Source organism: Aphis gossypii, chromosome 3 (genome assembly GCF_020184175.1).
Source record: "Aphis gossypii isolate Hap1 chromosome 3, ASM2018417v2, whole genome shotgun sequence".
Classification (NCBI taxonomy): Eukaryota; Metazoa; Arthropoda; class Insecta; order Hemiptera; family Aphididae; genus Aphis; species Aphis gossypii.
Window position 1 is genome coordinate 47,719,213 of NC_065532.1, and position 14,981 is coordinate 47,734,193.

The following is a 14,981-nucleotide window of genomic DNA, read 5'->3' on the forward strand; positions in this document are numbered from 1 at the left end:
CTCGCGGGATGATCATTTTAACACCAACAATTAAAAATTATATCTAAAATCTTGAAAATTATTAAGTAATGTTTTTGAAATTATTTTTTTATATTTAGCTTGAAATTAATTTAAAATTACATTTATTGGAAAAAAAAACTTCAAGTTAAGCTGTGTCAAATGAATCGTATATATATAGTGTATTGTGAAGATAAAATAATTCTAACATTAAAATTACATTTAAATGTGTCAGGTATTCAGATCATGGTTATACCTTCTGTATATATTTATATTTGTCATGTTAATTTTTTTATTTTAAATAAAAATGCATTAGTTGTATAAAAACTTAATTATTAATAAGTATCAGTTACAAGTTAATTTATAATATTATATTAATTATCATATATCAATCCACGCCAAGCCACGCGGCCAGTCAATTATATTATTAAGTATATTTTATGATATATTTATTATTTATATTGTAATGTATTAGACTGATTTAATATTTATCATGTATTTTCATTATCAAATAGTAATACGGTAAGTTTAGTTAGTTTTTGCGAAAATATTGTATGTACTATATTAATAATGTTTAATAATTATAATAGTATATAATATTATGTATTTGCTGTCAATAGATTTTGAGTAAATGCTGACTCACCGTAGTTTCTAATGTGATAATATTATAACTTTGCATACTCCGGTATTCTTTTTCCTTTTTTTAAAAGCACGTATACCTATTTCCTTCAGTGCATTAAACTCTCAGTCATGATTATAAAAGTATATTTATGAACTATACAATAAATAACCAAGACAATTATTAGTATAGGGGTATGTCTGGGGTATGTAACATTTGTTGTTAACTTTATGGATCACATCATTGCATGTTGACGAAGGAACAAAATTCGCATCATCTCTTCTGTAAAAAAAAAAATTAGATGATAGGTATTATATAATATATATATATATGTAGTATAAGATATCTCTATGCTTACTCTGAAACAATAATATTATATTGTACGCACGTCGATCTGTATAGATCAAATGGACTTGTACACAATAATATATAAACGGGTTGTATTGAAAATGTTATGTCGGATTTAAAAGTAGGTATATATATATAATTATGTTATGTGAACCGATAGCACTCGATCGCGGGTGGCAGCTGATATGTTACGTTATTATTATATATTATTATACACTGTTTGGAGGATATCGAACGAAAGAATGAAAAAATCGTCTCGTTTCGAGATTATCGTGTGTATTCGATCTGCTGAACGTTTCTCGTTAAACCAACGACTGCCACCTATATAATATACACATACGCTATTTAATTCTATGTGTATCATCATATTGTGTGTATTATGTACGACGATCGTTTTCGATACACATTAAAAATAAAAATGATCTAACGGCGGCGGTGGCGGCAGACGAAAATATGTTATTGAGTATATCGTGTACGAGGACAGTAGTCGCCGTACAGTCGACTACCTGCAGCTATACACATATTATAATATAGTTATACGTGTATTTATCATGATAATATTATATATTATTATGGTGACTATGAAATCAAAAAGAAAAAAATTTTAAAAAAAAAACCATTTAATTCCATCGGAAATACATTGCCGCATAATAATAGTAAAGGATATATAATAATAATTGTACACACGGCGATCCATAAGCACACGTATACATATTATATCGTAATATTATATATTATCGTAATACGCGTTGTTTTCGGATTGGTAGCCCGTTGTATATATTTTTTATTCTATATATAATATACCTTGCGCGTAAATATATACACATAACCCTGTTTATACGAACGACTTATATACGTATAATGACACGACACGCATATGTATACATACCGACAAACCAATATTATATATTATGCATCGATCTTCTATGTATAGGCGAGTACTTGATTATACATTACACACACACTGTTTAATGACTTACATTATATTATTATTATTATGAGTGGTACCTATATGCTGTATACGTTCCAAGACGAAATTTTGACTTCTCTGCAGCACCGCATCTTACGTATATATTGTTTTCGAATCCCATTATAATATATACCTAATATTATAATGATATCGTGTTACGCGCGCGGATAATTCGTTCGGGTTCGAATGACCAAATGATACCGTGTATACGTGCAGTATAATGATTATTGTGCTTTCGATTTGGTATACGTCCTCATAGAATGTATAGGTTGTCCATCACTCCATGTGTATATATACCAGATACCTATATATACTGGGGGCGTTCTCTATTATTTAAATTTTCAACAATAACATATAATATACACAGAAGCTAGAACTCACCGCGTTTTAGTTACATATACATACTATATGAACGAGAAAATGATCGGTTATTGAAACATTTTAAATTTTATTTTTAATACGATTACGATCGGTTTACCGAATTATAGTACATATAGGTAATATAATACGGATTCTATGAACGCAGGACGAATATTATACATATTATATACCTTAATCGCAGTAGGTATACGTCTGCATTTGATACGTGTAGTATTGTAAACTTGCAGAGAAATCAGATGTAGGCACCTCTAGCACCTATGTTATTATTATATGATATTTATATAATGTGCCTCCAATGATATTATGTAACTATATATTGTAGTAATCCTCTTTCGATTCCCTTCAATGACTATTCTAAATCGTTCTACATAACTTAAGTCCGTATATCTAAGGTATTAGAATGAGGGGTCGTATAGGTAGAGCTTTACAAACTTCAATCGACATTTTGTGAACATTAATTGGATTTAAAGTAGGTTCTTATGTTTCGTTGGATTTAGGTTGAACATTTTACACCCGATATACGATTACAGACTTTTTAACAGGATTTTCAAACTTGAGATATTAGATCAGAGGAGTAAATAATCGTTTGATTTACGAGGTGGTTTTACCCAGGATTCGTAAATTAGTTGTACATTAAAGCACCACGATTAATTTTTAGGTGCTCAATTTCCGGGTATTAAGTCAATTATTTTTTTCCGTGAATACTTGCAAGACTATTATTACTATCCCCCCATTAGTTGAGATAATTTTTTGGTATTAAACCGAATGATATTATAGCATTATACGATACGGCCATCTATTAATATGAAACTTATCTGATTTATAATATTTGTAAATTTCCGGTTCTCATTAAAACGTAATAATAACTGAAAAAAACAGAGTTATTTTTATTTAAATTATTATATAAATTATAAGCCCCTATTATCCTCCAGTCCTATAAGTTGCTGCAGTAAATATCAAAGGTGGACAAGTTACTGAAAATAATTAACTCAAGTCTCAAGTTAAGTTGAACTAAGTGAATACAAGATCGCTAAGTTCCAAGTTAATAGTTAAAAATAATGATAAATTTAACTTGGTAAGTAAAATTAATATGGAAAAAAGTGTTATTTAACTTGGTTTAAAAAATGTTATTCTTTTTTAATCATTAAGTGGATTGTATTATAAAGAATATTTTGTGACTATTTAAATATAATATAATTTTATCAGGAAACATAACAAGGTTGTAATAGTGATTTTTTTTTAACTGCATAAATAATGTATATAAGATACCATAAAAACCAATTATTTCAAAAAACTTTTAGTATAACTCGACGGATTATTTTTAAATCAACTGAAAAAAGTTAAGTTATTTTAATATCAAATTAAATTAGTTACGATTTTAGGATGTTTTATAAATTTATAGCTTTATACCATAGTTAAGTTATAAAGCTAAAAGTTGCTTTAACTTTCTAACTATTTCGCGTCTTTAGTAACTATAATATATTTAATATCCATAAGAGGTCTGAACTATATCTTCTCTAATTATTTCATATTTTAAATGGTCACTTCCCCGGCCACGTTACAATTGATCACTCCCAGGAAACACCCTAGGAGACTGATATATATTATTGGTGTATTGTATACGTCATATACGATAAATTTTACATGATGGATAAATATTATTTATAAGCTTTGAAAAACACGACAAAATCGTAAATGACTAGCAATTCCCAGTGATGATCAGACACGACGCTCGCAGTAGCGGAGGTCCATCTATCGAGCGTTTAAATCGTTTTGACGTGTTGTCGGCGGTCGAATTTGTAAATCCGAAAATCTCGTCCATACAATATGCCCTCGAGTGCTCTGAGTTTTTGAAAGTCTTCCATTGTCATTTCTGATTTCGCAATTGATTTCTACACATTTTTCGATTGAAAAAGAACCGATTCTAGACATTCTTCCGACAGAATACCACGTATGTGAGTATGTGACATATTATTATCCAACATCGTCTGACAGATTTGTGTAAAGAGAAAAATATTCCGTGTTGACTTAGTTCTTGAAATTTACTGATATTTACTCGTTATCTTCGGACTGTATACATATAGCGAGTATTTTGTTTCCAATTAATTTATCAAAAACTGCTGTATAGGTAGAGTATTGCAGTACTTTTTGACTATGTTTGGCGGGGCTTAATCAGCATCTCCAATAATAGCTAAGAGATTCAGCCACCGCCGTGATAAGTAACTATTGTAATAATATTTTAGCTTAATATAGAGTTTTAGTATTTACCACCACTACTGGTATAGGGCCACGAATGGTGGTATATAGTTAAATATGTGACGCATGCAGTAATAATGACTTTATTGGGGTTTCAGGGCCGGGCAAATAGCTGCGGAACATTAGACTTATATCCGAAAGGTCTCATGTATCCGCCAAGTTACTCTAACTATAAGCCGTATCACTACTGTCCGGAAGAGGATTTCATATTGAACAAACGGCTTCCGCACCACACACGGGCGCATATTTCGAGTACGACAATGCGCACACCCCGCGAACGAGCACGGCGTATAATGCACGTAGGTACAGCTTCCGCCCGCCGAAACAATAATCGATTTGCGGCGTGTTTGCGGTCACCGGGGACGACGACGAGAAATAATTGTGCGTGCGCGCGCCGCCGCCGGCCCGTTTGTTTGATTGAACGTTAAATAGACGTTGACGCCGTCGTTGTTTGCTTGTCACCGTCGGTTTGCCGGTTAATCTCTCAGCGCTCGTGAGAGAACGCCTGAAAAGGATTATTATACATCATTGTCGCCGCAGAGGGGACTACGATTTTGCACATCCGCCTCGAAACTGTTAGCGCACACGACGATATGTGACGTAAGTATATAATATATACGCGTATCGCGGATTCTGGCGTCCATGTGTGTGTGTATATTATAATATATATATACACACTCATATATATATGTGTATATAATATTATATACGTGGGCTGCCGAGTCCGCGGGCGAGTTGAACGCGAGAGGTGTGGTGTTTTTCGACTTACGGCGACAGCTTTAGCCGACAGCTCTGGCCGATCGCTACGGACGGTTTTCCGATTGGCGGCGTTGACAACATAATAATATTAAACAAAACGACGCACACGTCTTTTCCTTATAAATCTGAACGCGAATCGTGTGCGATAATTACTGACCAGCGGCATATAATTGTACGCCGGACCCAACGGTGGAAAAGCTATAGACTTTTCCGTTTATATAATTACAGCACGACCAACGCCGCTGCGTCTCCAAATCACTGTCGTACAGACACTCGAACAAAATTCAGTCATTAAGTCTAATTCGAAATAATTCTTGAAAAATGAAACATAAAGTCCCACTGTATTGGGAGTATCGATTTTACGGTGAAAATTATTTTCAAATGCAATATTTCCGAAAATGTGTTCCTACATATTTTTTTAGCTAAATACTATATAGATTAAAATAAACACTCGTTTAAATTTATGGATGACTACGAAATGCGCTAATTATGAACATAACTTCAGTTGCAATAGTCGTATTTTATTCGATTTACCGATATATAAAAAAAAAACATTTTGATACAAATCACATTATTGTTGTATGTGAGGTAAACGATATCTTTATGTATAGACTTGAGATTTTAAAGTTCTAAAAGAAAATGTGAAGAGAGCCTCGAAAATGTTAAAATATGTTCTACAAAAATACGTTTAAATATTTATTTATCACTGTTATATATCCACAAATTAGAAAATGCAAAATAAGGATTATACAATGTCTTTCTGTGATAATAGACAGGTTATGTGTTTTTGCGAGGTTAGTAGGTACAAACGGAGGGCTACACGTTCGTTATTTAGATACACGATTAAAATGTTTTACGTTTTTGTCATTAAATTTATGATCGACTTAAGATTTCCACTATATAAATTTGAGATAGTAAAAAACAAAATGATTTTATCTCACCTTGTTATTGTGCACAACATTCTAGATGATTTTGGAGGTATTACATATTTTGGTTACTTGACAATTGTATCTATAAAACAATAATAAATCAATCATTATATTAATATATTGATGTAGTTGTTGGTAAAAAGTTATAAAAGGCTTTAGTTGAATAATTGACAATAAAAAGTAACTTGATAAATGTGAAGAAAAAAAATTATTAATTTATATTAAATTATATATTAATATTAACAATAAAATCGGTTAGTGTAGTATTAATTTATTAAACAATTAAAACTCCTTGGGTATCTATCGTAAAATTTTTTGAGCACAATTGGTCTATCGATCCTTAAATGTTTAAAGTGCAATTGCTATATAAAAAAGTAATTTTAAGCGCAATTGGTAAACTCCCATCGTTTCGTATCTGTAATATAAAGCTTATATAATACATATATGTGTCATGTGTGAAGTATCATATTATATTGTAATAAAACTGTTACGATATATTTGTGGTGGAATTGAGTTTGATACAGTTCCCATGAAATCTGATTTTATTCGCACGAATAGGCAGCAGATTTGTAATATACTTGCGCATATCTTAAGTCTTAAACGCTAATAAAAATGTCATAAAATGTACAAGCGGCTGTGTCTCTACGAGTTCGTAGCTACATATATAGGCGCTGCGTATTCCGCTAAAAATTAAATAATACCAGTAGATGACATCTGTTATAAATTCCACTAAGTATAAACTACACATATTTTCTATACGGTAATTTAGGTGGATTTTATCATTCATTATAAAATATAAGTATACAATTTATATAAAAACTATTTTATTTCTTGTAACCCGTTATGACAACAACAATAAAATATGAGCTAAAAAATTCCAATATGCGAATTCCTCTTTAAAATAGAAAACTTAAAATTTATCTTCCATATTTATTGGATTATCAACACACCAAAATTCAGAATTATATGATTGCGATACACTTGGTTGTGGATCGCTTACACACACAAACACATAAACATAGCCTTTTATTAATTTAGATATACATATAGGTAGGTAAGTCAATTAGAATTGACATCTACAGTCTCTGTATTTATTACCCTCGATGGAAGTTGTAGTTGTCCTACAATAATCTACCGTTCAATTCACATCGATGAGCGGATAATAATTAGTGCCCACCGTAGAGAGGTCTAGCTGCAAATCTAGTATACTTATCGCGAATAATATATAACATAATATAATATATGGTATACACGTATATAATGCTGAGCGCGCTGAACACGACTAAGACGGAAACACGCGCTCGGGGGCCCAATTTGTTGCGGTTATAACGAGCGGTCCTATGTATATATATTATATACCGTGTGTGTGATGTATAATATAGAAAAAAACGGCTACGACGACGACGACTATGACGACGAATGAGAAATATTACCATACGCGCGCGGGGCGCGGCGGCGTACATGACTTTAACAAAAGAACCGGTCGATTTTTTTATTATTATTGTTGTTAATACGGTTTTTTTCCGTCCGTACGCGTCAACCACCCGCGAGTTTAAAGGGACAAATTATCAATTTTAAAACGACTGTATAATATGCACTGGGGTGTGTATACCGCGAGGACGGTTGTTATTATCAGATCCGCGTGCGAATTTGCCCTCCCGCAAACATGAGGTTTGCCTCGTTAGCCGATGACTCACACCCACACCAGTCGCATTGCATATCGAACATAATATTTTATACGCACGTGTATTTTTGTGTACGTGTGCGTGTGTACGAACGCGGCGGCACGCCGGGTACTGTATAACCATTGTGGGCGGTTGTTTTTTAGATTTTATTTTTACTCCATACGGCTCTCTTTTGTGCTCGTGTCACACTTGACGAACAAAAGGACGGTTTTTTTCTATTATTATTATTGTTTGAAATGCGCGCTCGATAAGAAAAAAAATAGCCGCACACGCAAAACTACGGGGAACACCGGAAAATCGTCACGATTCGACCGAAAAGGGTAAGTCTACTGTGGAGTCCTGCTGCCAAATTATTTGTACTTGTATTATGATATAGGTCAGCGATTCTCAACCTAACCTTATAGGTTATACCTACAACATTATAATATATATATCAATATTATCAAAGAAATCTTCGACGATTATCACTATCGATTTATTCTCGAACAAAAAACCGTAGGCAAGTATCGATCACTGTTATTAATTTTACTATTTATACATATAAAAGCTTTGCGTGTTGCGCCGAAAATTGTTCTTGTTTTTTAATGGAATAACGAGTGTTGTAATTTTTTAAATTGTACATGATTATTGTGTATATCTATCACTTAAACTCACGAAGTATATATTCTACAGTAAATTATATTGCAATTATTACTGTATTTACTAACACAATATACCGCGCATAAGATAGTCGTATTAGTCGTAATATTTGTTAATCTTCAATTTCGCATTGCACGGTTTTAAATATCACGGTAGGAGATCTACAATTTCGTCTATAGAAACGGATCGTTACGAAATAATGAAAGATATTTTACTACAAAAATAATATATCATATATAGCTATTAAAATTTAAAATATGTGACGAGTGTTTATCTTCGGATCAAAAGAAAAACGTCGCGCTGTTATAACACGAAGACAACTTACTACGCAGCGACACTAGTCACGATGTTTATTGTGTGTAATCTATATTATTATAAGTCGATATGGGTGTGGTATATAATACGACGTCTCGCGTGCGTTTACTTATAAATGTTCGTAATCGACAGAAATATCTACACGGTATCGAGACGTATGTCAAACCAGCCCTCCGGTTTTACATGTTTGAATAACCATCAATTTGTACGTAGATATTTGTACAAATTGAGTAGGTATTTGTGGAATTTTTATTTTTCGCTGCTATATTTGTGAAGATAGATTGTTCTCTTGGTCAGGTAATTGAACTACGAAAATATACGTTCATGGACGGACTCGTGGGATATAACTTATAATATGTGATCTGGTACCCTCAATCGATCCGATAAATATGATATTATTATACGTATTATAACTTATTGGGTTATTATTGATATTTAATACTAAAACAATAATAGGTATTATGCTATTATCGTTTCTGACACGTTTTAGTAACATGTTTAAAGGTTTAAAACACTTAATACGTTTTTAAAACGTTTATTATGATTTATGGTTGCAACACTACGTAAGCGACAGCAAAGTATTGTTTTTGACAGTCAATTTTGGCCAGTTTAGTGCAGAAAATTGCCATAAAATGTAGAAAATTAAAATATTAAAATAAGAATTATTAGATAACTAAAAATAAAGTGTTAAGCTAATATAGTTATGACAGTTATTTGTGATCAAATAGTCGATTAATATCAAGTAAACTAAAGTTTGAAATTAATATATCCTATACGCCTTGTAGGAAAAGTCTTTTCTAAAAAAAAAAAAAAAAAATTACATTATTATTATTATTATTATCATAACTACTCATACAGTAAACGCTTATATCGTAGGTATCTATCGATTAATACAACAAAGGTATATGTCGTGATGATCATATATTAGCTGAATATGCAAGAACAATGCAATTCAGTTTTAATGCAAATTATTTTAAAGGATTATTTACAATTTTTTAAAAATAAAAAAAACATAAGCATATGCAATATATGTTTTTCTTAAATTTTTTTAAACGTTTGTGAAAAAATATTTTTTTACATAATTTCTGAACACAATAAAATTACAAAATAATTCGATTCTTAGTTATAACTTATAAGTATCTATCTAATTGAAGTTAAGATGAGCGGAGTGTAGATTATAGAAACGTTTGTTTTCACTAAACACTTGTATAAAAATAAATATTATGTAATATCATTACAATAAAATTCATTAATTTTATGGTAATTGTATTGCAGTGTTATACGTCTATGTATAGAAAGTTAAGACTTGATCAACACCGGTTCAATGTATGTCGACACCAACGGGCAAGTGACCTGTGATTTTAGTTATTACCGATAAATCTGATGTGTATATGTGTTTCTGTATACAGAACCAATAAGAATACTAATTATTTAGTTATGATCTTATACATTGTATAAAGTTAAAAAGTAGGATAGTTAACGGGTTTTAAATCAAGCACTCATCGTTGTTTTAACCATGTTGTGAGATTCTACCGAAAATCATTGGTAAGTGTTTTTTTTTTAAAAAAAAAAAACAAATAATTGCTAAGTTAATGCATATTAGTCACTGTATGTCTGTATACCATTATATCTCTTATCAGAATCGAATATACAAGACAAAAAATGTCTTATCAAGTAATTATAAGCATTATTTAGCAAGAGATAAAAATGAATAAAATTTTATAATAATTATTATATACGTATTAAAATAAAAAATTAAAATACATATGACAATTTAAAAAAATTAAGTCGTTTCAACAAAGAGGAAATCACTGTTTTGTGTGTTAGAGGTATAATGCAGTTTTATGCCATTATGATATATATAAATATATAGGTAGTTATATTTGAAAGCAATTTTATTATTATATTTATTCTATTATCGTATTCTCAGAGTGTATATTATTTGTATAGATTGTAATTGACAGTTATATAATTAAAACTATTACCTATAAAATAAATTGTAAATAATGTTCTGTATATTTATTGTAAATAATATAAAGCTCAATAAATATGAATTATTTACTTTCTAAATCATAATTTTTTTTTTTTAATCTAATCTTAAATCCGTAAATCCTAATAAACTAAACATCGTATCTTTAGCATTTAAATAACAAGTAATAGTTGCAAATGAGTAACTTTAGTAGGTACCATACTAAGGTATAATATCAAGTGTATGTGATATTTTACCTAACCAGGCCTACAGTATATTATAAAATTTCGCTTTAACAAATAAACACATTATTTAACTATTAATAAAATTATAAAATAATACATCAAATATTTATACGTATTACGCCTAAAGATGCAACTTGATAAAATTTCTGTAAGTTGTGGTGGTCTTTTGAAAACGTGAATCATACGATGACTTTTATTTATACCTAATAATATGTAGTCGATGATTTTTGATAAATTTAAAATAGATACCTGCGATTACTGTAACTGCTCAGTACTCAGTAGGTATACAAATACTAAAATAAGAACTATTTATAAGAGAGAAGATGTTCACGTGTGCACCACATACCATTGATTGCGTCCCTAGGTTGCAAATTGGGAAACGCCCAGCAGATGTGTAGGGTAGCCCCGAAATAAGTTATATAACTCGGGATTGGACCATAAAAAAGTGCATCCCTAGGGGGAAAGATTGACCCCCGGTGTCTATGCATACCAGAACATAAAACGTCAGCAGAACAACCAACCAGAATAAGGCTGACTCCGGCCACGGTGTGGCTAAGTCAATAATAATAAATAATTATGAGCTCACCGATCAAATATAATGATATCCTACCAGTCATCGGGGTGACCGAAGATCAAGGTGGTTGAGTAACGGTATTTGCTCGTAATAGGTTCTGTCATCGCTTGGCATCATCCAAAGTGTAAATATTCGGAGGCAATCATCTATGGCTAACAAATGCGGCTCGCGGTAACGTACTGGTGGAAACCTGATTGTTATTTTCACTAGCCCTAAAGTAATAGGAGAAAATACATTAATGTGTAAGTAACAGTCATTAAATTCAACTACGAAGAAAAATATAAGAACATTATTTGGAGGCAGCCTATAGAAGCTATCGTTTTCACGGTGGTATTTTTACGATATTTCAATATTTATGCAATTTATATGATAAGTATTTAAAGTTTTACATTTTAAAAATAATCATGCTTTTCTTTATAATAGAAAATCGGTAACAATTTAATACACAAACACAGATACTGTTTTTAAGTTTGAATTTTATAATTAGTTAGTCCACTTAAAAAATATTAACGCTAAAAATACAACTAATTGATTGGAATTTAAAAAATAAAGTTCCTGTGATACAGCTAAGAAAATAGTGAGAAAATAAACGCATGCGGAATCTCGTTACCAATGTCTTGGTGACACAGAGGTTTGAATTTGAGTGAGAATAAAAAAAATCTAATTCAATGATAATTCAAGTGAATTGAGTAGATATACAAATTAATAAAAATGTATATTGTTTTTATTTATATGCTAAAGATATTTTACGATAAACGTGTTTGAAAGTAGATATTAAGTATTGTTTAATACGAGACGCGACAAGACAAATAAAAAAAAAATCCCTTAATAGTTGTATTTTTTTAAAAAAAATGGTGATTTATTATCGGAGGGGTAATTATTGTATATTGTTATAGTTTACAAGAATAAATAAAAAAAAAAAAAACTAGAGTTTTTTAATAAGTATAAATTCAATAAAAATCTGTGGGTTAAAGTATTGATGAAGTTTTAATTGTTAAGAAATAGAAAACATTTATAATAATTTAATTTTTCTATAAATAGTGTAATGTACTTTTATAAGTGAGGTCAAATATTTCTTTATATAGAAAAAGAAATAAAATTAAATAATTAAATACATAATAGATACTTTTTTTGAAATTTTGATTGGTTTGATTGGCCTTTAAAATATGGGTTGATTTAATTTATTCTTTGAGTAAAGTACTTTAAAACTTGGATAAATAACTATATACTAAATTATGAAACAATAAATAAAGTTAAAGGTGTGTGTTCACTGTTCAGTGTACAATGTAGTATACTGTACAAATACAAATAACTGCATCGATGCAGAAACTTTTTATTTATCATGATATGAGAAACCCTATTATATATTATTATTATAATATTCAGACCAATAGGCGATTTGAACGTAAAACTTGGTATAATATTATGATTAATGTCTAAAATATCTATTTTTAGATAGCGAGCATCTTTACTGCTTATATTAGATTAATATACTGTATTTTATGTTAATTTTTTCAAAATAGTAAATAGTATAATTATTAGCTTGAATCAATACATGGTAATGCAAGACATAATTGGGAGTGTAAAGTTTTATGATCATTGATCAGTCGTTGACCGTTGTCATAATAATAAAACTCTTGACAATGTATATTTTTGTTATTTTATGTAAATTTCATTTAGATATGTGACCAAGAATTATAAAAATATATATTGCATTAAATGAAATAGTAACATAATATAAAAGAACTATTTTAGTTATTGATGTATTAGGTACAGTATTTTAACTATTTTTATTTTGAGCTCAATAAAAATATGGTTCGTTTAGAGAAAATCAAAGTTCTCAAAGAGAATTTCCCGTTTGAAATACGGTTGTTTTGAAAAGTCTTTGAGTAAAAACCTGACCTGATGGTTTAGACAATGTTTCGTGGGGGAACGAAAAAAAAATCTGAACAAGCATACTTGACGATTTATTTTGACTTACCAACCTCGGGCGCCTTTTTATTTCCACTCCGTTTTTCTGAGGGTGAATAAAATTTAATTTTTAAACTACCCTTTTTGGCTACAGTGGCAGAAATGAAATGCTCTCTGAAGTCCTTAAAACCTATAAAAACACTTTTAATATTTTTATTTTTATTTTTAAATATACAAATTACAAAAACTATAAAAATTAATGCGAAAACTTGATCAACTATTAAAGTTTTTTAAGTGCTACGAACAAAACAGACATTATCATATAATACACCCATATATATGTATTCGTCATAAAATAAAATTACCTATTGTCTTACCAACCAATGAAACACCCGTCGCTTAACATTATCAGGCCTTGCGAAAAATCCAAGCCGTGTGCGATATCGTGAATGTTTTTTTTCGATCGAAAATATTTTAATAATAAATCGTGACCGTGTATAAAGTACTCTATAAATAAATTATAATAGGTAGTTTCGTGTTGTACAGTTTTTTTTTGTTTACTTTTACGTCTTTATTGTCTCTCCATAAACAATATTCTACCAAAAATTCTGAGATTACGTTTTGCTGATTATCATATAGGTCCTACATACATTATATTCGGGAAGAATAAAGACTTAAAAAATATTGGTGCTTTAGGTTCTAAAACAAAAAATAACAATCTTTATCGCTAAAAACAATCATAAAACAATTAAGTTATGGGTACGCGTATCAAGTCCATAGTCAATGGGGGGAGGGGGGCTTTAGGGTTCAACCCCCCCCCCCCCCCGAAATATTTTTTGAAATAAAACAATAGTTAAAATTTAATATGTTATTACATAATATAACATATTATACATTAACCCCCCCCCCCCCCCAAAAAAAAAAAATATTTTTCTGGCTACGGCCTTGACGCGTACATATTGTATCATAGCACACTAAAAGTATGAAAATTGTATAAAACATTATTTTTGATAAAAATTAAATGTAGGAAATAAAAATATTGATTATAATTATTTTATAATTTTATAATTTATTTTATGCACAATCAGGTTATTTTTTTCTCCATCGCAGTTATACTCTATAATATACACATAATATATTTTGGTATCTTCAGTGTTGTTTTCGTTATTGTTAATTTGACTATTAAATCAAAAGTTTTTGGAATTTTGTACATAAATAGTTTATCTATTCGTAAATACTGTAGTTTACGAAACGAAAAAAATTAAATTTACGTCTTCAGTAATCAACACAATTTATGTCTTCGGTCTTTGCAGGAAGTAGACCGTGCGAATGCGACGCGCGTCTTACGAGTATTCCTATAATAATATAATATTTATTGCTTATT

General features: G+C 30.2%; 1 long non-coding RNA gene across 1 annotated transcript; it reads right to left on the reverse strand.

Annotated features, from left to right (window-relative positions):
- Positions 1-649: 649 nt before the first annotated feature.
- LOC126551510 (uncharacterized) lies at positions 650-14,376 on the reverse strand. The gene is made up of 5 exons (XR_007605435.1): positions 13,963-14,376; positions 13,668-13,787; positions 11,699-11,898; positions 6,272-6,341; positions 650-898 (listed from the first exon to the last, which is right to left on the reverse strand). It is a non-coding gene; the product is annotated as an uncharacterized LOC126551510 (long non-coding RNA).
- Between the last annotated feature and the right edge of the window lie 605 nt (positions 14,377-14,981).